The sequence below is a fragment of the Rousettus aegyptiacus genome, unplaced genomic scaffold, assembly GCF_014176215.1.
Source record: "Rousettus aegyptiacus isolate mRouAeg1 unplaced genomic scaffold, mRouAeg1.p scaffold_m13_p_3, whole genome shotgun sequence".
Taxonomy (NCBI): domain Eukaryota; kingdom Metazoa; phylum Chordata; class Mammalia; order Chiroptera; family Pteropodidae; genus Rousettus; species Rousettus aegyptiacus.
In genome coordinates, this window is record NW_023416306.1 from 40,679,074 (window position 1) to 40,704,746 (window position 25,673).

Consider the following 25,673-nt stretch of genomic DNA (forward strand, 5'->3'; position numbering starts at 1 on the left):
CACAGGCCTGACCTCTTTTCTCTTAATTAAATTTGTATTCATACAGCAACAACATGTCCAAAGTATAAAGTTGAATTGAATCAATTATTATTACCTAGATTTGATAATAAAAGTGATTGCTTTTTAGTGGTAGACTTCAGGGCTCACAATTTTTAAATATAAAAATATAAATTTTGTGCAGCAACTTGGTATTAGGAAGACAACTCAAATCACTAGATGGAATCTAATTCTACAACTTTAACTCAGGTTATTGTTTTAAAGAAACCTTCTGACAGTCTTAAGAAGATATTACTACAGAACAAAATACTTGTTTTCTTTTCCTTTTAAAAAAGCTCTTATTTTTGATATAATTTTGAACATACAGGATACTTCTTTAATGTAGGAAGAACTAATTATAGAAAATAATTTCACGTCATGCTAAAAATTCTTACCAGATGAAACTGGTATCCTTTATCAGGGGTCCCCAACCTTTTTGTCACCAGTGACTGGTGCTCCTATGAGAGTCTAATGCCTGGTGATCTGAGGTGGGGCTGAGGTAGTGATGCTAGCGCTGGGGAGCGGCTGCAAATACAGAGGAAGCTTTACTCACTCAATGGCCGCTAACCTCCTGCTGTGTTGTCCAGTTCCTAACAGGCCACAGACCGGTACCGGACTGGGGCTTAGGGACCCCTGCTTTGGTTGAATGTCTCTTTAGCTGTCATTTTACAAGTATGTTTCAGGAATTGTTTTCCAAACTGCAGTGTGACTCATTGCTTCCTTTCAACTCTGTATTGTCTGCTCCTCTTCAGTGTGCAAAACTTTCTGATTGTCATAATTTTATTTTCAAGCGACATTACTCTAGAAACCGTTCTTCCAAACAGCCAATTGCTGTCAAAAGGCAAAGGATGAACTCTTTATCTTGAATTCTAGGGAATGAAAATAACTCATAGTAGTTTATAGTTTGGTTTAGAAATGTCACTGCCTCACACGGAAACTGAATTAGCATATGCAAAATAGCAACTCTTAGTTGCTAGGGCAAGGTGAAAGAGATCCTTGGACTAATTGATTAGAAAATGTGAAAATGAATGGGCTCTGTAGATGAAAAAATATAGGAATGATACACAGGCACCTGAATTTCTTTGTAAAATGGAACGTTCACTGAAAACCTACCATTGATCATGAATGGTGCTGTTGTTTTGGGTTCAAGGTTAAGTTTGTGTTTTAGGACTCAAAGTCTATTTCTCACCTCTTCTATCCTCTAGGTTTTATGTCACATGTATTAAAACAGAACACAGAAGAAAAAAAATAACCAAATATCTTAGAAAATACTCATTAATCGAGCCTCCTCTAGAAAAGGCTTTGTAGCATGGCTAAGGCCAAGAGGCTTAAGCAAGTCTCAGCCTATACTGACACCCACTAGCTTTCACCCCACTGAAAAGCCAATTCGAAACACACCAGTGACAACAAAATATGAAAGAAGTGACAATGAAACATGAAAGAAGTAAAAACATCATGTAATGATCATCACTGCCTATTGTTTAGTTGCTAAGGTTACCCAGCCCTTACTACATGGGCCATCGAATTGATAGGAAGCTGTCATGTGAGATGAAAGTGAGCAAAGAATAAGGGCTTAGCTTCCTTTTATGGGGAAGAGACTCTCTTGTCCAGCCTGCCTCTGTAAGTTGGGTCAAGAAACTTGCCCAGCCAGCCCTACTTTTGAGAACGAAAAGCTCCAGAGAAGAATGCAGGAAAGAAAATTATGTGTAGGGGCTTGCCCTGAGAAAACTGCCATCAGAAGTGGAAGAAGACACTGGTTCCTGATGCTCTTCTGCTCTCTATGCAATAACCCCACCCACTAGTAAACTATGATCCAATGAAAGTTAAGTTCTGATAAAGAGAAAAAAAATCCTTCTCTTTGGTAAAAGTTGAGTTGTGACCACTGATATTTCCTTCTATGTTCCTCTGACTGGGAGAAAGAAGATTAGGCAGAAATTCTGTTTTCCTTTGGGCAGAGGCTAAGTCCAAGGGAAAAGAAACATCCCTTCCTGTCAGGTATCAATGTGCTTAAGGAATCTGGACTCAGAAAGCTCGGATTCATGCTAAAGGCCATCACCACCACCATCATCACAGGTACCACCATCGCCACCGCCACCAGCAGCAGCAGCAGCAGCAGCAGCAGCAGCAGCAGCAGCAGCATCACCACCATCAGCACTACCACTTAGCTGGATAAATATCAGCAGTTATTTATCACCCAGAAGTCTCAATTCTCTATGAAAATTGTGAGGTTCACTCTCCACTATCTGTGAGTGATAAAGGCCTTCTCCCAGTAAGTTACCAAAGGAATTATATGGCCCGATCCTCAGTAGGTCTGATTGTCTTTTAGAGGTCTCCTATCCTCTGGAGGAAGAGGTGGGGTACAGAAGAAAGTGTCTGGAATTAGTCTTACAGCATGAAGTTTATGTGCTTGGAGTGAGATATTGACTTCAGGGGGCCCATTAAACAACATTTCTTTCAAATTCTCCTGGAATTTTCCAAGATTAGCTTCTACCCTGAACATGTTCCAGTTTTCCCATGTTGAAATCTCTATAATTGTGGAATGACTCCTCCACTGGCTCAAAGGAAGGGCCTGTTTTTCCCTTGCAGTTATTGACTGAATCTCACTGCAAAGACAATGCTGCTGGCCGGCTAGTCATAACAGTGTGTTTGTGTCTGCCAGGAAATGTTATGATCATCCCTTGAGTGTCAGCCCCAAGTTCACCACACCCCTGGTTTATTTTCATGTGCATTATGGGTTAGCTTCTTTTGGGGCCAGCTACTCACCTGGGTTAGCACCACTGGCTCTGGTCCACATGTTTCTAGCTTCCTCTCCAATTTCTACTGGTCTGCTACTGAAATCACAGATGCCTCCTGTTTAAGGCTACAGTTCTCCAATCTTGAGAGGTCCACAAAAATGAGAAAAAGCAAAAAAAAAAAAAAAAAAAAAAAGAAAGAAAGAAAGAAAAAAAGAAAGGAAGAAAACTGTAAACAACCCAAGAGCACAGTCAGAGATGGATCACAGCAGTTTTACTTAAGCAATACTCTCCACTTGAGTACAGACTTAGGAGTGTATCAGGCTTGCTTTTAAAGAAGGCAAGATATTTCCTCCACCAGAAATGTCCTTGCCCATTTCAACAGCAGGACTAGGGCCACTTTCTAGTCGGCCCTCCCAAGAGAAGGTGTTTGTTACTTTCTTTGTAATGAGTACCTATTGCATAGATCTATTAAATTTCACTAATCATATCATATTGTAACTATTAGGTTTAAGTCTACTTTTCAATTTTGTTGCAATTTTCATAAAGGCCAGGACCCTATATCAACTATCTTTGTACTGTCAGTACCTAGCATTATACCTAGGACAGAGTAGGCTTTCAATAAATATGCTGTAGAATGGGTACATGAACAGGTGGGTGGATGGATAGAGAGATGGATAAATGAATGAATGAATGTTACAGCTGGATTGGGGTATCATGGCATATAAATATAAATATAAAAGATCATTACATGCTCATTCCAAAGTATCATAGCACTTTGGGAGACCTCTGACAAATCCCAATTTATAAGGCAAGATGTCAGTTCTGAGACATATTTCCCTTCACATTTTACATCTCTGACATGGGGAGGCAACTCCCAATCCCTGTTGGCCAGGCGGAAGTTGGAACATGGTTGCCATGATGTGCTCATGAACCCAAAGTAGCAGGGTGGTATCAGTGGTTTGGAAGGAATTTATGGAGAGAATGGAGGATGGTTTTAAAGAAATATGACATCACCAACAATCCTGACACCACAGAGGACAACAGTATATGGAAAATCAGAATATCTTCTGCTTTGAGTTGAAAAGTTTTCAGAAGAGACAGCATCTGAATGTAAAGAAGTTTTAGGAATGTCTTACCCAATTTAATTTGCTTATGTTTTCACTTTTAAGGAATGCAGAAGAATGTTATATCATAATAATCCATGTCTAAATAACTCTAAAATAGCTTTCAATAAGAAAATAAAAATTCTAACTGAGAGAAAAACATTATGTAAATTGAATTGATAGCATTTTTTCTTTCTTAGCAATCTATAAAATAATGGTGGTTCTTATAGTCAATGACATTATATAACATGAAATATGGGGTACTTGCGGTAAAATTAGTGATTTTTTTCCTCTTTTGGGAAACAAATGGGATTAGTAAATTATAACTGTTATCTCTTTTAGTGAAGTAAAGGCACAGGGAGATCTACATGTACCTTTCTCAGAAAGATAAATGTCACACTGTTACAATAAACAGAACCCATGATGCTTGCAAATTCCTGGGGAGAAGTGTTTCTGTTCATACTGAAGTTTTGTTACTGTTTAATGTTGCTGCTGAAGAAAAGAGAGGGAACTTGCCTAGGGAAGCCACATTAAAAAGAGTCAATATGTGTTTGACAACACTGCCAACCAATTCTGCCCTCCACACTCCCCACCCCAAAAGGGATGTAAACAAATCAGACATAAAGTTCCTGTCCTCACTCATCCTAATGTTGATACAGACATTAGTTTGTTGCCAAAACCTCAAAAGAAGGTGGTTAGTATACATATTAGACATCAAAAATAAACAGAAATAATAGTAACAAAGGAAAGGATCTTGTGAGCAGAGAACTAAACCATTAAAGAGAAGTAGGAAATCCTTTGGAGAGTCACGAAGTCTCTGCTAAGTCTTTGTGACTTAAAATTTCCATTTTGTTACTTATTTTAAAGAACCCAAATCAGACCTCATCCAAGTGGACGCCAACCTTGATATTTTGGCAAGGGCCAAAAACACAAATAAAGGTGCATACACTAAGTCTATCATCCCTGAATTTTCTTTACTGCTCCCTAAAAAGGGGCCCACCTGGTTCATGGCTTTCAAATTCTCTTCATCCTCCACTTTCCTTTCAAAACAGTGAGAAACAGTATCTGCAGGGATATAAATGACAGCTTTTGGCCATGTTCCATGGATGGTGCATTTGACAGCATCAGGTTTCTAGATGTAATTCAGGCAGTACACAGTCCAGTTTCAGCCCATCAAGAGGTAAGATATGACTGGAGGAATAAATAAAAGGCTCCCTCTGACATGGATGTGCCCCAGTGTGCAATTATAGCAAAGTCTGTAATCCCCAGCAGTATCATTTAAGGTCTTGCCTTTTTAAACCCTCATGGTGGATTGTAAAATGCTGATTTACCACCTTTTTTTGGCGAGCTGTCTTTGGAAATGCTCACCCTACTCCACCCGACGCTTAATAAAAAGCTGATGTCTAAAAGGGCTATTGGTTTATCTCTAAATTCCGTATGTGTTCCAAGAAAAAAAAAATGGTATTTGTTGTTTTGGGGGTCCAAAAAAATAAAACAAGAAAGAGAAAAGAAAATATTTGATATTCCAGGAGTGCCAAGTCTCAAAGCTTCAAAATTCTCTTCACCAGCATTCTTCAATAACTGTAGTCCCTTGTAACATCAGTGCCTTATGCTCAGGTATTCAGCTATTCTCCACTATTGCTTAAGCATGCAACTTTGTTGTATTAGAGAAAAGTAGCTACACATGCCACTTTAAAATTTTTAAATTACTATACCTGTTTAAAAACAAACTGGGTGCCATGGAGGGAAGCTGGACACCACCCTGGGCAGGTTACACAGGCAGGCAGCTGCTGTGAGCCAAGGGGAGGGCGTGTGGAGGCCGTGAGGTAGTGTCTCGTCTGAAGGAAATGAAATACTGCATGCAGAGGGCTTATTAAAAGCTTCATGCTTGAAAAATCCATAGTAAAAGCAAGTCTTGGGAAATAGACAGTTTCCCTTTTTGCTGGTCATGTTAACTTTGTAGTTGGAAATACGAATGCAATTTAGACATTTGTGTGGACTTAGAGGGAAAAGATAGTAAAGCCTGAAGCCAGTTTTTATTGAAAAAAACATGACTGAGAACAAAACTTCTCAAGTCAGCACTTTGCCAGTGACTAAGGTGCAGCCTTCCCTTCTGGGGCTCTGCATACCACCTCGTCACAGTAAATAAAAAAGCAAAGCAGCACAGCTCCTGTGGAGGCAGAGGCCATGGCTCTCCTGAACAGCTCCGACAAAAGACTAGAAACTTTGCCAAGATGTTTCTAGACATTTTACTCCCGGCACCAGCAAGACAGCTTATGGTGTTCCCCAAATTTAACTTTCAAAAACTCAACTGGGTTTATTTTTTAATTTTAAATTTAAATTTTATGTTTAAAAGTTTTGAGTAAGTAATTCATGCACAAGGTCCAAAATTTAAAAGGTGCAAATAAGACCTGAAATGCAGGTCTCCCCAGCCTTCTCCCTCGTGATCCCACTCCCTACCTGTCCTACAGGAAAGCCTTGTTACCTTTCTTGCAGATCCTTCCAGAGTCTATGACATATGCAAGCATACCCAATATATAACCTTTTCATTCGTTTCTTATATGGACTTTTTCTTTTTTTGGCTCACTCAAACAGGTTTAATAAAAAATATAATGAATTTAGTAAAATGGCTAAATTCCTAACATGATGAAATGGATTGTTTACTAAATTCGACCAGATGTTTTTAAAGTATTAGCATGTTATCAAATGACTCCTTGACTTAAAAATGATTTTTAACATATAGATGCATTCATAATATCCACATAATATCTCTCAGTCCTGTTACTCTTCATAGGATTGGATCTTCCATCAGCAAAGTTTTTATCCCTTACCCCACTTCATTATGATCTTTATAGTCTCACTGATGTTCACTATTTCAGCCTTTCTGTAAGATTCTTAAAGTAAATTTTCAAGCCTTTCTAGATGAGATGGCAAAAGTAATGATTTTTTACAAATTGGCCATCCGTGGCTGATCAGCGACAAGAACAGAAGAGGTGTTGCACTACAGAAAAAGCACTTGCCTGGAATTTAAGTGGATTTTGATCTATCCATTCTAACCTTGTTAGTTAGTGTCTAGATCTCAAACGAGTCTTCAAGTCTCCTTATTCTATTTCCATTTTTTGCAAATGAGGAGAAATCATAATTAGAGATTTCCTGCTTATATATTCTGTTTCTCCTCTGACACTTTCCAGTGTTTTGCCCATACATACCTAGTCCTTAAAGCCGCAAATTGATCAGTGCAACAAGCTTCTTTTCCTCAAGTTAAAATAGAAAAGATGAGCAGAATTAAATTGAAATTTGCTAGGTGTTAATGGACTGAATAGTTGGGTCTTCCCAAAAGTCTTATGTTGAAGTTCTAACCTCTGTTGTGATGGCATTTGGAAGTGGGCCATTTAGGAGATAATTAGGTTTACATGAGGTCACAAGGGTAGAATCCCCATGATGAGATTAGTGTCCTAATATGAAGAGGAAGAGACCAAAGCTATCTTTCTTCACCCTGGGAGGACCCAGTAAGAAAGTGGCAATTTGCAAACCAGAAGTGGAGTCTCAACAGAAACCAACCATGCTAAAGCTCATCTTCAGCTTCCTAGCCCCTAGAACTGTGAGACATATGTTTCTGATATTTGAACAACCCAATCTATGGTATTTTGTTATGGCAGCCTGAGCTAAGACACTAGGCATTTACTAATGTTTTTAATTTCGTTAGTTTCAAGTATGCAGTACAATGGTTATACATTTATATAATTTATGAAGTAATCCCCTCAATTACTCTAGCACCCATCTGGCACTATACATAGCCATTATAATAATATTGACTATATTCCCCATGCTGTATTCTACATCCTTGTGACTGTTTTGTAACTATTAATTTGGACCCCTTCATCCCTTCCCTCTGTCTCCCAACTTCCTCCCTTCTGGTAATAACAGTTTGTTATCCATATCTGTGAGTCTGTTTTCATTTAGTTTGTTCTTTTCGTTTCTTAGATTCCACACATAAGTGAAATCATATGGTATTTGTCATTCTCTGTCTGACTTATTTCACTCAATATAATGCCCTTCAGGTCCATCCATGTCACTGCAAATGGCATGGCAAGATTTCATTTTTTATGACTGAGTAATATTCCATTGTGCATATGTACCATAACTTCTTTATCCAATCTTCTATTGATAGGCACTTAGGTTGCTTCCATATCTTGGCTATTGTGAATAGTACTGCAGTGAATATAGGGGTGCATAGATCTTTATAAATTAGTGTTTTGATTTTCTTTGGATAAATACCCAGAAGTGTAATTGCTGGGTCAAAAGGTAGTTCTATTTGTTTTTTTTTTTTGAAGAAACTCCAGACTGTTTTCCATAATAGTGGCTGTACCAATTTGCAGTTCCACCAACGCTTGTTTTTTCTTGATTTATTGATGATAGCCATTCTGACAGGTGTATGGTGATATCTCATTTCTTTGATGATTAGTAATCTTGAGCATCTTTTCATACATCTATTGGCCATTTGTATTTCCTTTTCGGAGAAATACCTATTTAGGTTTTTTGCCCTTCACAAAATTCAATTGTTTGGTTTTTGTTGTTATTGAGTTGTATTAGTTTTTTATAAATTTTAGATATTAATCCCTTATCAGATGTATCATAGGCAAATAGATTCTCCCATTCAGTAGGCTGTCTTTTTGTTGATGGTTTCCTTTGCTGTGCAAAATCTTATTAGTTTGATGTAGTCCCATTTGTTTATTTTTCTTTTGTTTCCCTTGCCAGAGAAGACAAGTCAGAAAAAAAAAAAAAAAAACAAACTAATAGCCATATTAGAGAGTTTACTGCCTATGTTTTCTTCTAGGAGTTTTATGAATTTGGGTCTTACTTTTAAGTCTTTAATCCATTTCTAGTTTTTTCTTATATATGGTGTAAGAAGTTGGTCCAGTTTCATTTTTTTTTTGCATGTATCTGTCCAGTTTTCTCAACACCATTCATCAAAGAGATATACATTTACTAATTTCTCAACAGCAAATAATTTAACGACTCAAAGACATTGCTTCAACTGATGCCAGTTCCTTTTTGTTTCATTCAATCATATTGGTCGTTTCGGCATTAGTGCCTCAGAAGTATATATTTCATCCTGAATATGCAGCAAGCCCTATTCTAGGTACAGATGCTGGCCACTGGTCACATTTCTAGCTCCTAGGTCCTGCCACTGAGCTCAATGAAAACTAAGACGTGGAGCATCTGCACAAAATTGCTTCACCGACTAGCCTCGGTGACTGAATTAAACTGGGCTGTGTGTGAGCACCTAAGACAAAATGTGATAGTAGACTTCAGAGATTAAAACTGAGAGACGTGAAAAGTTTTTTTCAGAGGTTAGGCCAAGGTCAAGAACCACAAAGCTGGCTTTCTTGCTATGTGGAATAAGATGTGGAAATCAAGTATGAGGCAACATATATTTTGCTCTAAATATTACATTTGTAACTTTGAATATGTGCTTCACTCAATAAATTTGTACTAAGGGAAAATTATATACTAAACATTTAGCTGCCAGCAGTATAGCAGTGAAGATACCTCCCTACCAAAACAAAACAAAACAAAAAATCCCTGCCCTCATGGAGCTCACGATATGTTCCAACACTATGTCCTACTTGTGCTCCATCAACCCAGTTAGTGTCTTAACTCCTTTACATTTAACATGATAATATTGGTGCTCTATTCTTTTACGGTCGTACTTGTATTTTGTACACCAGGATTTTTAATGTTCCATTCGGTGTTTCAAACATAAATAGGTCTTCCATTTTTCATCTAAACAGGTTGATTCTAAAAGCCAAAATCTATAGATTTACGTTATCGTAAGTTAATGTCTGTAATTGCAGAACCAAGTAATATGCTAGAAAATTTTTTTCTCTAAAAGGTCCAATAGCATAACTCCTTAGCCAACTAAAGGAAAATATTTATATCCTAATCATTCCAGTCAAACAGATTCTCTGTTCTTATGCCAAATCAGTTAAGCACTTAAAATTGGGACGTGCCACATCAGAAAAGAAGTAACACATTTTTATTCCATATCAGAACCATAATTTCTGACATAAGTTTTTTGTTTTTCCTGATGTAATTTATTTCTTTTATTTTGTTGATAGAAGAATGATGCACTTTTGCCATATTCTCAGGATTACCTAGACTACCAATCATGCCACCCAGCTCATGGAGTTGACCTTTTCCCCAGAGAAGTCTTTCTCTGAACTCTGTATTCTCCTGCTCCAAACAAGAGTGTAAGTCCATTGTATAGCTTTTATCCTTATCTCTTAACTTTCTTCTTGGGGTCTATTGTTCCTTAGACATGTTCCTCTTTCTTGATTTTTTACATGTTCTTCTTTCTTGATTTTTACCCTTGTCTTTTTAGAGGAGACCCCAAAGTAACTTCCTAAGAAAGGATCCTGATACATGAACGTCTAAAAGGTGTCTTTATTTTTGCTCTCATACTCACCAAACAGTTTGACCAAGTATAACATTCTAGGTTAAATAAAGATGTGAAAAGGCAAGCTACTGACTAGGAGAAAATATTTGCAATACACGCATTTGAAAAAAACCAGCATCCAGAATTTATAAAGAAGTTCTAAAAATCAATAAGAAAAGAACAAACAACCCAATTTCTAATAATGGGCCAACACTTGATAAGGAGCTTTAAAAAAAAGATAACCAAATGGCTAAGAAGTGTGTGAGAAGTTGCTCAATATCAACACTCATCAGGGAAAATAAAATTAAACTCACAGCAAGATATCACTGCACATTAACCAAAATGGCCTGAATTGAAAAGATTTATAACACCAAGTATTGCAGAGCATCTAAAACTTCAGAATATTTGCTAATAAAATGCTGTATAGAAGTTTCTGACAAATTTAGACACAAATCTACCTATGACCAAACCAATTCCAATCCTGTTTATATATCCAAAAAAAAAATGGTCAGCAAATCACAAAAACTTGTGTAAGAATATTTGTAGCAACTGTATTCATAATAGCTTCAAACTAGAAACAATCCAGTTCCCACCAAAAGGAGATTGGATAAACAAATCGTATTACAATAATGTAATGGAATATTTCTCAGCAATAGAAATGAATAAACTACTACTACAGCGACAATCAGGATGAATATTAAAACAATTATATTGATCAAAAGAAGCTAGACTTAAAAAGTACATACTGTATAATTAAATTTATATAGGGTCCAGGAACAGAGAATATAAATCTATGGTGACAGAAGCCAAATACCAATTATTTGAGGGAGGAGTGTATGTGATGTGTATGGACTGGAAAGGGGCATGAGGGAACTTCCTAGGGTAATGGGAATAGTCTATATCTTGGTCTGGATGGTGGTAACACACAAAATTATCAGGCTATACACTTAAGATATGTGCATCTCTCACCACAGGTATTATACATCAGTTTTTAAAAAAGAAAGATATCTCGGTTGAAAATTGTCTTCCTTCAGTACTTTGAAAGTTTTTTCCTCGTTGTCATCTAACAGACACAGGTGATGATAAGAAGTATTCTGCCAGTCTAATTCTCATTCCTTTGAAGTCCAAGTTTATTCTCTCTAGAAGCTTAAGAATGTTTCTTTAATCTTTGTGTTCTGATATTCCATGATGTCTCTAAGTAGATTTTTTGTTTTTCCCATTTATCCCATTTGCACTTCAGTATGCCTTTTCAGTTTGAATACTTTGTCTATCTTTATTTCTGTGGCTTTTTCTATTAAATTTTAAAAGCATTTCTACCCCTTCTTTTTATTAAGATCTACTGTTCTTGAACCTCCATGGGTTAGAAAATGACTTCTTAAATTAGGCCTCTCTGTCTCTTACTTTCATTTTTATCCTCTCTTTGTCTTTTTGCTATATGTTTAGTAGATTTCCTCTAATTTATCTTACAACTGTCATACTTAATTTCTGAACACCCTTACTTGTTCTGTGTTCCTGTTTCACAGCAATTTGATTTTACTTTACAGATGCACAATTTTCTCAAATCTTTTTGAGAGTACTAAGGGATTTTGTAAAAATGCTCTTCTGCGTTCTGAATTATGTCTATTTTCTCTGATAATTTTGGTTTTCCTCCTTCATGTTACTTGTTTCTCTCATGTGTTTGATCCTCTCTGAAGGATAAATATTGATAATGAAGGTGTATGCTTCTTCCTCTGTTCAGTAGGAAGATTTGTTTCATCAATAGAACTCTCCTTGCCTGGGTCTATCTGGAAGATTTGTGTATAAGGGCAGGCAAGGTAGAAGAACTAGCTTTATGGTAAGTGCGCATGGAACTCCCTGACAGTTCATGGGGACCCAAATGCCAGAATGAAGAACATCTGCTAAGGGGTCAAAACTCTCAAAAGAGATGATGGCTTGTCCTGGTTTATTTACTATCTTTAGAGGAGGATCCTAGAGGCAAGGTCCAGGTTGTCTGTAGCTCTGCCAGGGTCAGGGAGCAAGCGGGGCTGCCAGGCACTGATCTCATGCAGCTGTCCTCTGTTTTACATCTTCTGCTCACTCCTTCTTTCTTGTTACTCCTGTAACTTTAAGCCTTTAGCCAGTCCAGGCAGGTGGGAGCTTCCTCCATTGCAGACCTCCATTGCACATTCCAGGTTGCAGTGTTTCTATTCTGTTTAACTGTTTACATGTTTCCAGCTACTTCTCATTCTTCTAGAAATTTCTTTTAGTATCACTTCAGTGGAACTTCTAAATGAGGGGTATAGGGGTAAACATGTATGTTCAATTCATCTTGAATTGGAATGTACATTCTTTTGCCTTTTTTTCCCAAAAGTAAATTGATCTATTTAAAAAAAAAAACTGATAAGATGTTTAATAGAATAAGATGAAGAAAATTGCCAAACAAACCTCATTTACTAAGGCATCAACTGACAGTTTAATGCAGATGATCTCCAAATCTATACTCTCACCACATTTCTATATTTCCACATGCCTGCTGATGATTTCCAGTTCTCTGTCCCATTTTTACCTCATTCACACTAACCCAAGCCCATTCTCCACTGCCTCCTTCCCCTGGAAGATTCCCTTCTCTGTCATGACTGGCTCACTTGGTCTTCCTGCAGGTTCCATCCACAACCAAGCAGGCTGAATGCTTCACGAAAGCCTTCGATTTTTCTTTGCTCTTTTCCTTTATAATCAATGAGTGCTCAAATCCTCTCAGTTCTTCCTATACATTTTATTCTATGCTTGGGACGAATTCTGTCTTATTTTTCAGCCCATGCCTGGAAAATGAAATAGACTAAATGTAGTAACCTGTATATCAGCTACATTACCACCAGGAGAAGGACAACGGAATCACCACTCAACACCCAGTGATATCTTTTCCTTTTACACAGATGTGCTGTTATACCTGAGCTGAACAGGAAAAGTGTGCTGATTAAACATTACAGAAAATAAATTGTATTTGTCACAGAGAAGAATTTAAAAACATATTCTTAAGGATTAAATGTCAAATGCATATATTCTTAAACCTAAAATTAGTTTCAAGTCCAGTAAACTAATTTCAATTTCTCCTACTCTGTAGCCATTCTGATAAAGTCCAAATGCCATCACATTTCCTTTTTCTCTTTATGTAAATATACACTACAAATACAAATCATACCTGAATCATCATATTATATAAAAACAGGATCTTCTGAAAACTGAAGTATTTGTGGGGATAAATCACCTTCATGCTCTCTCAAATGCCATTTTACTGGTATGATTTCAGAGCTGGTCTGATTTTTACAACATCATCTGTAATGAGAAACATAAAATTGTTATTGGGCTGACCCGTTGACAAACCTAGCTTTGGAATTTAAGATTTTTCTGCTTTAGCTCATACTCATATCTCTACTGACATATAATTGAAGGTTTACACCTAACCACTTGGAAAATTCAACTTGCCATTAAGTTGTTACCTCTTTGTCTCTTGGGGTAGAAATAAACTGATTAGAGACAGATCATGAGGTCTGTTGGGAGAGATTGGTGGGATGCGGGGGAAGCAGAGAGAGAGGTGGTGATGGGAGGAAGGGGGGTATTTCTATTCAGTGAGGTTTTGATGTAAAAAAGAAAGGCAATCACAGATGGTGTCTGATTACAGTTAAATTACTGCCAACAACTCACAGGTAGCTACTGCAAAACCATATGTGGCACCCATGGGAACCACATTCTCAAACCTCAATGCCCTTCAAGGGCTCAAGATTACGCCTTCTGTTATTGTTGCTGAATACACACACACACACATACACACACACACAAACACACACACACACACACACACACACACAATTATTTTAAGAAAACTTATACCAAAATTCGAATGTATTGAATAGTATACTAACCAGAATATTCCTATCACAGAAGAAGCCTTTGTTTCACAAAATCATTTTACAACATAGTAAATTTCCCTATAAGTTTAAAATTTGATTTATTTACAAAATTAATTTACCATGCAGCTTTCAGTTCATTCATTCAATCACTCATAAATGTTTATTGATGACTGCCATATTCACATTTAAAAAACAACAATTAATGTAGAACAACACTAACATGCAAATCAAGACAAGCCAAGATCTTGATTTAGCATGATATTCTTTTGTTTTCTCCTACAAAGGTGACAGTGACTTATTTTTGCTCCGTAGATGTTGCTGAGTGGCAAATGATGTCTAAGTTAACAACGGATTGCATCTTCGTGGTCTGTGATTCTCCAGCCTTAGAATGTCTCCATAATTCCCTGACAACCTGATGAAAATTTGAAAACACCTAAACAGCTAGTTGTTTGTCTATTGTACATCAATGTAACAAAATCAGCTGATTTCTGTGGAACATGATAGATTTAAACTAAATAGTCTCAACTTGAAGTGTGTTGGATTTCTTAGACAGTGAAATGAAAGGCCATTCACTGCAAAAAAAAGAAATCCAGATGCCTAAGATGCTGTCTCAAATTCATGGGAGCCATGGCTAACCAAAAATAGCAGTAATGAAACTCCCTTCCATTTCTGTGGGAAGAAAAATTACACTGTTACTTATGGGTAGGGAAATTACCATTAATCTACGTAAGACTTTTATAAGTGGAAGAGCACAGGTCTAGGGATCAAGAGCCAAGACCAGACTGCCTGGGTTTGAATCCGGACTCTATGTCTCATAAGCAGTTGTGTGTTTTAGGACAAGTTACTTAACCTTGCTGTGCCACAGTTTATCTGTTAAATGGAGATAAAAATAGTACTTAAGTCACACAGCCATTTTAGGATTAAATGAGTGAAGACATAAAGTGCTTGGAAGAGAGCCTAGCACAGTAACTGTGCTTTGTAAGTGCTTGCTACTATGATTATGATAAATATCTACTCTAGGCCAGGTGCTTTATATTAATAACTGCAGTCAATCTCTCCAGGTGGGTAGTGGATATTATCTCTATTTTATAGATGAGAAAATGAATTTCAGAGGAGATAGTAATTTTACCAAGATCACATAGGGTATGTGCTTGAACTGCAATTCATACCCAAGTCTTTCTAATTTCAAGCCATCTCTTCCCCCTCATGAAGAGAAAGCAGCTAACTAGCTAGTTGGCAGGCTTCCACTTTTGAACTAGTTGTCATAGAGTTCCAGAAAAGGTTCTGGCCAAATGTGGACAACCACCTCAAAGATGCTCCATCTGTTCCTGTCCCCTTTACAGCCAGGGAGCAGACAGTGTAGTCACCCAGCATGGGGGCAGCCAGCTGTGAGACAGATACTATGATCAGAGGGCCCTGGTTCTTACCCCTTTCTCTTCCCTATTACCAAAGAAGCTCCCTGCAGTGGTTGCCAGTCAGGGTATGTGATTTGCTTGCTCTTTCTCTTTCAAAATGTTTTAAGTTTTTCATACCATCTTTAATATTTTACTGTTATTTGCAAACGAAAAAAGAAAATCTTGTTTTGAAAAATATACAACTACTGCTTCCACAAAAGAGATCCATCCCAGAACAGTGTTCACAGCCAGCACTGCCAACTTCAAAAATAAATGGTTCTGATATCTTCAAAAACCAGATTATCCTATTTGTTCTCTGAAGAGTAGAGAGTACATTTTTAATAAAGCTCTAGTTATGATAAATTATAGCTCAAAAATAGCAGGCAGAGACTCAGCAAGTGCAGTGGCCTAGGAGCCATTGGGGTAAGCAATTTGCCTATATAAACAGAAGCATACATGAAGTCTTTTGTAAAGCTTAGCTCTTTTTAACTGGGTGACTTGATTTCTCATTATTATGTCTGATCTCAGTGAGGGTGATTTGCTAGCAGTCCAGATGTGGCCAACTCTGGCACAAAGCTACACAGTCTAACTTCAAATCTAAATCAGAAAAGCAGGTATTCATCTTCTCCTTTGTATTATAGTAAGTTTAAGAACAGCATTAACATAGCTTGCACCTCTTTATTTGTGTCAGACCTTGGGAAACCTTCTGGTTTAATTTCTTACACACAGTAACTGAATACAGGTTAATTTTAATGACTCATAGGAGTATATATTCCTAATATCAAAAGCAATCTCTTGGTGTGTGATAGTTGGGGCTGATTAAATATGATCTGGAGCAAGAAAGAGCTAGGAGGAGTTAAATTGTCTACACAGAAAGAAGTGGCAAATGCTGTCATCTTATCCTTCTCTGAGCTCATCCATTACGTATTCAGCTCAGCTCTCCACTGTAGGTGGTGGGAGCAGGTGGTTTCAAAAAGGGCCCCTTAAGTAATCTTTGATTTAATTGCTACTTGAGCTTTCTGAAGCATGAGTAATATCCTCTGGGGTACCACTTCAGAGGAGTAGAGGTGTCTTCATATACTGAAAATGATTTAAGGAAAAGGGATGTGTGACATAGCCACAGAATGTCCACCACAGGGTACTATTTGGATAAGCTGTGAAAGCGAGCATTGTCCTCCTTTTTAGGGACACTGTGATGAAATACTGAACTCTTTTTTAGCTAGAGGACCCGATGTACAGAAGAATAAGGAAGAGTCCTAGTTCAATCTTCTTTGCTCCTCCTGCCCCCTACACATTAATTGGTGGGAACTCTGGGCATGCTACTGGGATTGAATCTCACTGAAGTACAAAATACTGGAAGATCCTCCTCAGTGCCTGGCTCTGAAAAAGGAAGATGTGCTGTATATTTTCTTTTGGCCTCTAGGTCTATTCTCCACCTTCTCCCCTCTGCCTTGTGTCCTGGGAGATTGAAACTTTATGGCTTACATCAATGGGATCCTTTACCCTCTGGCTTCCAGTCAGGTTCAGTCAATAGGAAACACTAGCAAGAGAAAAGCCAGAAGATAAGTGAGAACAGCATATTCATTCCCTGAGTCCTTCTCTGTGAGATCACTGAAATTTGGCTACATCCTTCAAGCAATGGCATAGCTCCTGTTTGATCCATCTTGCAGGGATAGAGGGTAGCCTTAGAAATGATACTTTCTGACTCTTCCGCTATGACCAGGGAAGATGAAGCAAAGATATGTGTTGATGCACTTGTGGGTAGGAGAGGCAGGAAATTTAAAAATAAAATATGTAAACTGAGTACATGATATCACATGTATATGAAGGGAGGAGGTAAATGCATTACAGATATACAAGACAAACGGGTAGTAAAGAAGGTTTGAGGGAGTGTGGAAAAAGTTAAACAGATTTGACTCAGAAAATATATAAAGGCATCTTTGAAGATTGCATGAAATTAGAGAACATGCATTTGCAGTGACACCAAGCTTCATATGTAGCACTCAGAATCCTGTTAGAGGTAGCAGAAAAGGCAAGCAGTTACAGATATGTAAAATTAGGAATCTACTGGGCATGAGAAATAAAAGAAGAACAATGAACACTCTCTTGACTTTGGCAAGAGAGTGACTGAAGAAATTTGCCTTGTGGTCATGATGGGACTGAAGATGATATGGAGATGACAGTTGAAGAAACAAAAGAGTAAAGATTATGAAGAGACTAAAGAACTGATATAATGAGAAAAACAGGTTGAGAGAACTAGAAGAATATGTGCTGATCAGGAAGTGTGAGATTTGGGTAGGGGGAAGTAATTCCTGGTAAGGATATGTTTTAGGATATGATCATAGAAATGGGGTGGAGGTTATTAAAGTCCAAAGGGTCCAGAAATGGTGTCTTTCATCCAGAATGATAATAGATTAGGGAGAAAGACTCTCAACACATGTCTAAATATTCAGTACCTTTGAACAAATGAGGGGTAGGTGATTGATGGCAATGAGAGTAGAAGGTAGTTAATATTACCTTCGAATGACCTGTTTTTGTGCATGAAAGAATTAAGTAATGATCAAAAAGGAATAGTGGGGAATAGGAAGATGCCCATTCTGCCTTCTGACTCTAAGGCATGTAGATGGTCAGCTGCTACTCAACAAAGCTGTCAGGGAAGCAGCACTTCCAGGGGAAGGTCAGATTTCAAGATAGAAAAAAATAAAATTTAATGATGAGGTTAAGGAAAAATAAAAATCCATTTGTTATGGATCTTAGAGATGATGAAAGGAATTAGGATGGAGAGGGTTAGAGAGAAGTTGAGTTGAAAGACAGATGACCAGAGTGATATATATTTTAGCCTTTGCAGAAGTACTAGGCATGAATTTGGTTAGCCTTAAGTGGTCCAGATGACTTACTTGTCACAGTACCTAAGTACTGTGGGAAAGGGATAAGAAAGAAGAAAATATGACTAGTCTGCTCTGAAAGAAGTTAGACCAGATGCAGGAGTGGTTGGCCTTTGAGGAATTCCTAATCCTAGTGAGAAGGCAGGCATGGGGATTAATTAATCTTTTGAGTCCCTACCAGAGTTATTCTTAAACTTTTTGGTTATAGGACTCCTTTATACTCTTAAAAATTATTGAGGCCCCCAAGGAGTGTTTTTTGATATGGGATATATTTATATTTACCATATTAGGAATGTAAACTGAACACATTTTGATATATTGGTTTATTATGTTATTTAAAAATAAAAATAACAAACCAATTTCTTGTTGAAACAACTAGAATGAAAATTGATTTGTTGAGAAAAATTTATTTCGGTATAAAACTATGCATTGTGTAAAGGACACCTCTTCTGGGTTACCAAACTCTAAGCTTCCCTTCTCTTTGAGCTATTTTACAACTCTGTAATTATAGATGACAGATAGACATGTACATTATGTCCTGTCTGTTAAAGGTTAGATTGGAAATTTTCATTTTGCCTCTATATACGATACTTTTCAACATACCTTACTTCATATAAATTTGAGTTTAACTTACTTTTTGAACTTTTGTAATATCTGTCCAGTTCCCTTATTAATTAATAAATAGAGTAAGATATTTAATCTGTGTTCATTTCAAAATCTGTATGAAAGTTAATATTTTAATTGGGCTTTTAAAAAATTATCATTTAAAAAAGTATTTTTTTAAACAAATGTATATGTATACATATTAATGAGAAGAGTGGAGGTGGTGTTTTACATTTTTACAAATCTTTTAATGTCTGGCATAATAAAAGACAGCTGGTTTCCTATATCTACTTCTGCATTCAATCTGCTATAGATATGTTGTTTTAGTAGAAGTATATCATGAAAATCTGGCCTCATACAGATAAGTAGTTAGAAGAGAGAGGAGTATTTTAATATCTTTTACAGATAATGGTCGATATTCTTGTTAATACCATATCAAAACTAGCCAAGTTGTAGTTTCTTAAAGGTTAGTTGCAATGTGGAATCTGAAACTATTTCAATGAACTTTTCAGACTTTGTTAAACTGAAAATTCACTGGTCTGTCTTTAGCTTTGAAAGGATCTTTTTACTCATGTGTGATTTTCTAACGTAATGCATTGATCATTGGAAAATACTGGTTCACTGAATTATGCCTATCTTCCAAATGTTGACATATCTCATTATGTAATATTAAAAAATCACATTGTTAATATTACCAGTGATCTAGGAAAATCCTTTAATATTAGAAAGCTACAAAACTTATAGGTGGATATGTTTTCTAAATTTTTAATTTTTACTTGCAAGATTGAATTTTATCATTAGCAACAAATACAGCCAGCCGTTTTTCTGTGAAACGCTCATTTACTCATTTTAAAGAAATATTTCCCAAATACTCAAGTCTAAATAACCAGATTGCTCATCATTCTTTCAAGTAAAAATGGCGTTTCACAAAAAGTGGCTAGTCCAGCTTACAACTCAAACAATTGCATAAGTGCTTTTCCTCAAGATAACCATCATACTTCAGCAGAAGTACTTTATGTATACCTCTCATTTTGTCACACCGGCTATTAAAAAGACTTATTTACACTCAAGGGTTGAGATTTGAAATTAATAGTTTTTACTGCTTCAAAAAGGACATTTCAAGTGAAACTTGTGAATGGGTGGAAATAAAGAATTCAACAACTACTAGTTCAGTACCACTGTCTCGATTCATTAGAAGGCACCAAGAAGTCTATCCGCAATAGTTTTGCATCAACAGTGGAAAAGCAAAATAACACTTCTTAACATTATTAAAGTGTTGTTTTGTTGTGATGGACTGGACCCCCTGAGAGAGTCTCAGGGATCCCCAAGGGTCCACAAACTATACTTTGAAAACCATGGTCGTACCAGATTTCTTGTATGTCTCCTTTACTAGAGGGACTTGTACCTCTGCAGTGACTTTTCTGCTGGTGTGTAAGCTGCTTTCATTTCTCTTTCTCTGAGGCTTGACATAAAGTAAGTTATCAATAAGCGTTTGTTAGAGGAAGTTCACCAGAGTGCAACCCGAAAGATAGCATGATCAACTTTACGGAAAGAAACTGGGCAATATTTGAAGATGACATTAAAGTGGGTTTTGAAGGGTGAAAAGAAGTTTGTTGTATGGATCTTGCAGAGAAAAGCATAGTGGGTAAAAACACAACACAGGTCTTCTTGAGTAGATTTGACAGATGAAAACACCCATTATGCTGTTGTTTGTGTGGGCCTGGTTCGTACATTCAAACAAGAGAGAGATTTAAGAATCATCAAAATATTGGTATTAGATAGAATCATGGCAGTTGATGTGATCCAATAAAGAAAACGTCTAAAGTAAAGGACAATGCAGGTGTGGAGGGAGGAGATGATGATGGGAGCTTTCACAAATCTGCTTTGAAGGTGCCAGAGGAAAAGATGCTAGCTAAGGAATTTGAGAAAGAACAGTCAAAAGTCAGGTTTGGGATTTAGAAGAGAGTTGAATTCTGGAATTAAAGGAGGAAAAAGCTTAAGAAATAAGAGTGTCCCAAAGTATCAAGAACCTCAGGGAAATCAATATTGGAAACCGTTCATTAGAGTTCATAATGTTGAGATACTTAGTGCCCTTTGCTTGGACAGTGTCATGTAAGTGGCAAGAGTAAAACCACTTTACATAAAGAGTATATTCAAGAATGATAAGAGGGAAAAGACTGTTAATGACTCATTTAAGAAATCTGACTATAAAGAAAATATGATAGCAGAGGAATATAGTTTTAGAGAAGGATTTTTAATTTTTAAAATGTAGGCAAAATGTACATATTTGCAACCTATAGGGAAGGATTCATAGAAAAAGAGATGTTGAAATTAAAGAACGGAGGAAATTATAATGAATGGGTCACATCACAGTCTTGGACGAAGGGGGAGAGTAGGCTCCAAAGCATAATGAAAGAAATTAGAAATATATTATAGAAATGATACCTTTTCTCTGAGACTGAGATGAACATGGAAACAGATAATTAAATTTACATCTGCGGAGGAAAAATGTTGAAAATTTTCACACCTGGTAGCCTCTATTGTCTCTATAAAATAGAAAGCAAGTTTTCTTTTGAGAGTAAAGGTAATGGGGCATAGGAAGTATTCTAGCCAGATTACCCAGAAAGCAGAACCTAGGGCAAAAGCTTATTTTCTAACACTTTATAAATGTAGGGTGGAGTGGGGGGGGGGCAATGTGTGACATAATTCTACAGAGAAAGAGGAAGAACAGTTATGAGAAGGCACATTACTAAGATGACTAGGGATTGTTCTCAAGTGCAAATGGTTATGTGATACAAGAGGTCTATCGACAGAAGGCCATGTGAAATACTGCAGGACAGTCCAGGGAAGGAATGAAAATAAAGAGGAATCTTTTCTATTACCTTTTATCTCCATTGGTCAAAGTTTGGCCCCAGAAAATGTCACTCCCCTATTGCACCAGTTTGCTAATATCTGGATGCCTAGCAGGTTTCTAGGGAAGGCCAGGGTGGGAAGTGATTTATTGTGCCCGTGTGAAGATGACAGGTGAGGCATTCCATGGAAAGAGTCCATATACAGCCCATATTTGCAGTGGCATTTTGGGCAGAACTAATGGTTGAAGGTCCTTGAAAAAGATAAGGCCAAGAGTTTCTGACATTACATGTAAGAGGTATTTGAAATAGGAAGTTAACCTGGAAGTAACAGTAAGACTGCTCCCTAAGAATAAGTTCTGAGCAGTGCTGAAGGCACACTGGATACCAAACATTCATACTGGCAATATTTGCAAGGCTATTTTATTTTCTCTAACAACATTCGATGGCCTCCATGTAAGATGAATGTTATTACATTGTAGAGTTTAGACTGAAGATTTCTGGGATAGAATTAGTGGAAGACGAAAGGAATTGAGGTTGTAGGTGAGGAATGAATTATGACCAGTCATAAAATTTGAACATGGCAAAAAAAGAATCACATTCAAAGATGGACCAAAAAAAAGTGATCAGAGAAAGAGACTAGAAGTCCTAACATATTTGAATCTGGTTTAGTGGGAATAAAAAAATAAAAGTGGAAGGACATGAAATTGAGATCATAGCACAGCATATTGAAATTTACTATTTTGGAAGGGAAACATTTTGGTGAAATGAAGAAACACTCTGGAGTTATAAAGCAGAATCATAATGAAAATTCCATTTAACTTCATGTTGAGCATGTTGGATGTATCAACTACATGTTGTCTCTTGGCTTGACAGTAAGAGATAAAGAAGTAAAGTGAAGAAGAGATGCAAGATGCCAAAATTACCGGTGTGTGCAGAAAAGTGAACTGGACGTTGGTAGACCCAGTGACAAAAAGGAATAGATGATGGCGTTCATTAATTTTATTGTCCAGCAGTACTGTGTATCAACTGCACTGGTTGGGAACACAAATATGAATAGGATAGTTTCATATTCTAATAGGTAAAGAAACAGGAAAACCAATTATTAAAATACAATAAGGTATGTGTTTTAATGAATTTATGTACACACGCTCAAGAAATCATAATAGGTGATACTGAAGTTAATTAAGTCTTGAAGATTGATTTAGAATTTCACAGGTGAAAAAAGAAGGAAAGGAATTCAAAGTAGAGGGGAGAACATAGTCATTGCCACTCACTGAGAGATTCTACATAAAGACTCAAAGAACTCTGAATGGACTTGATTACTTTGTGATGAGTACTTTAAAAATACATTCGGTACATGTTGTGTTATTTAGAAATTCTTCCAAGTTTTTTTTATGTTTATTGCTATGTGCAAATTTATATATGAATATGTAATTTAATTATAAAAATAATTCACACCTTCGGTTTCTTCATTTTCTTGGCATTCACATTTTTGAGCTCCCAGGAGCCCTGAAGAAGGATTACAGAAGCAAGTCATTATAGGACTCCCAGGTCTGAGGCAAGATGGGTGATCCTATAATGACTTGCTTCTGTAATCCTTCTTCAGGGCTCTGGTCCAGGATCAATAAATTACAAATGTCTGCTCTAGAGTACTGAAGACTAGCAGAAGAAAGTCATAAATGAAAATCAGGAGTATTATCTTTAGAACTGTCTGCTAACTTTAAAGGATATAGTCTGGTTGCTTTCCCCTTTTTTTACTACTTACGAAGGAAGATTAACTCATTTTATTTTTATAGAATTGGTTGCACTTCCAATTTTTAGAAAAGCAACAAAAAAGGGAAAGAGCCTCATAAACTATCATTAGCCCTTTAAAATGGTCCTGTGAATAGATGATCAAATGTTGAGGGCCTTGAAGACTTATTCTCTGTCTAAAAATGGTCACTAGCTGATGTGCTACCCAACATCACTCTCCTATATTCAGCTGTAGTACAAATAGAGGAGAAGCATAGGATGGGTGATAGAGTACAACTGACCTGAGTTTAAGTCATGAACTAGTTACTAACTGCATGACTAAGCTAAGTATTGGCTACAGGCAGATTTTTGTCTTCCCAGAAATTTAGTTTCTTCAGTAAAATTATGCCTGGGTCTAGTTCTGATGTGGTAGACCTGCACTCACCAAGATTAAAGGATTCAGTCAGCAGAGGCACCCTTATAGAGAACTGACACTCTGAGGGTGTCCCCGGGAGCTGTAACCTTCCCAGCCTGCTCTCTGACTGTGGTTTGCCTGATCCTAGATCTTCCGTTTAGTTGCCATATCACCTGCTTGTGTGTCCCTCTGCCCCTACCCCCAACAGGCTTCATTGCTTTTATCAAATTCTCAAAGGGCCCTCTGATCCAGAGAAGATGAGGGAAAAATTCATTGTGCTAGCTCTTCAAGATCAATGCAACCAGTTTTTGACCTGGAAGCATGAGAAAAGGCAGAGAGAAATAAGTCTATTCAATCAGATGCAGTCCCTCTAGAGGAACTTGAGGAGGCTTGAGGTCAAGTTAAAAAGTAAGAGTTCTCAATTATGAGAATTTAGGAGTCTTGTTCATTGCATTTCACAATGTACAAAAGCAAACACACTATTATCAAAAATATTGAAGAGTTTTTCCAAAATCATAATCTGCTCTCATGAAATATTTCTTCATTAAAGCAAATATCCAGCAATAATTCCCTGTAATACAGAAGAAAATCTGAAGGACTGCATTGGACTTCGTGTCATTGGTCAGTCAAGAGAGACTATAAAATAAGGAGAGTATTTTAAGATATGATTGTTCTCTCTCTCATATAGGGAAGTAGACAGAAATTAAGTGATTCAAGGAAGCAAGTATAAGGACAATTTTTAGACACGGCACTTAGACTTACGCCTCAGTTTCCTCATCTATGAACAAAAAGTTTGGACCAGATTAATGCTTCTCCGAGTATGGCCACAAAACTCCCTGTACAGAATCACCAAAAGTTTCTATTTAAATTGCAAACTTTCTAGATGAATCTCAAAAATATTATACTAAGGAAAAAAAGTTAAACACAAAAGGTTTCATGCTGTATGATTACATTTATATGAAATTTCAGAAAAGGCAAAATTATAGAAAAGAAAGCAGACCAGCAGTTGCCTTGGGGTTATGGTTGAGGCAGGGGAGAAGGGATGGAATTCAAAGGAGCACAAAAAAATTTGGGGATGATGCAGCTGTTTTATATTGTGATTGTAGTGGAGGGTACATGACTATATACAATTATGAAAATTCATCAAACTGTACACCTCAAGCGAGTAAATTTTTCTATGTAAGCTATAACTCATCTCCAAATTTTCAAATTCCTGGGCCTTACCAGCATCTGATTTTTTAACAACCTCCTTCAGTAGATGCTTTCTTCACTAAAATTTGGAAACTACTAAGTTTAATAATTTATTTTCCCCTTATAAATTTAGGATTCCATAAAACTCTAATTTGGGTGACAGTGACAAAGTGTCCTTTAATGTCAAAGACAGCAAAGGATATTTTTAGCTGTATGTAGACTATGAAAAATATAAAAGACTAAGAACTCTAGAAGTTAAAAAAAAAAAACTTTTTTTTTTTTTTTTTTTTTTTTTTGCTTGGCAAACTTCTATCTAGGGAACAGATTTAGATGAAGAATTTGGCCTGTGGGTTAGGAAGACTTCTAGGGCTGCTGGTAACACCTGGCCCCCGCAGGAGCTGG

The 25,673-nt window shown here is 36.9% G+C and overlaps 1 long non-coding RNA gene across 1 annotated transcript in view; it reads right to left on the reverse strand.

The window, feature by feature from the left end:
* The window catches only part of LOC107501190, a 105,850-nt gene that overhangs the window by 24,029 nt on the left and 56,148 nt on the right, over positions 1 to 25,673 (reverse strand). Inside the window, exons 4-5 of the long non-coding RNA XR_001594701.2 lie at positions 13,492 to 13,625; positions 2,800 to 2,911 (exon numbers count right to left, since the gene is read on the reverse strand). This is a non-coding gene — a long non-coding RNA (uncharacterized LOC107501190). The remainder of the gene's footprint in view (positions 1 to 2,799; positions 2,912 to 13,491; positions 13,626 to 25,673) is intronic.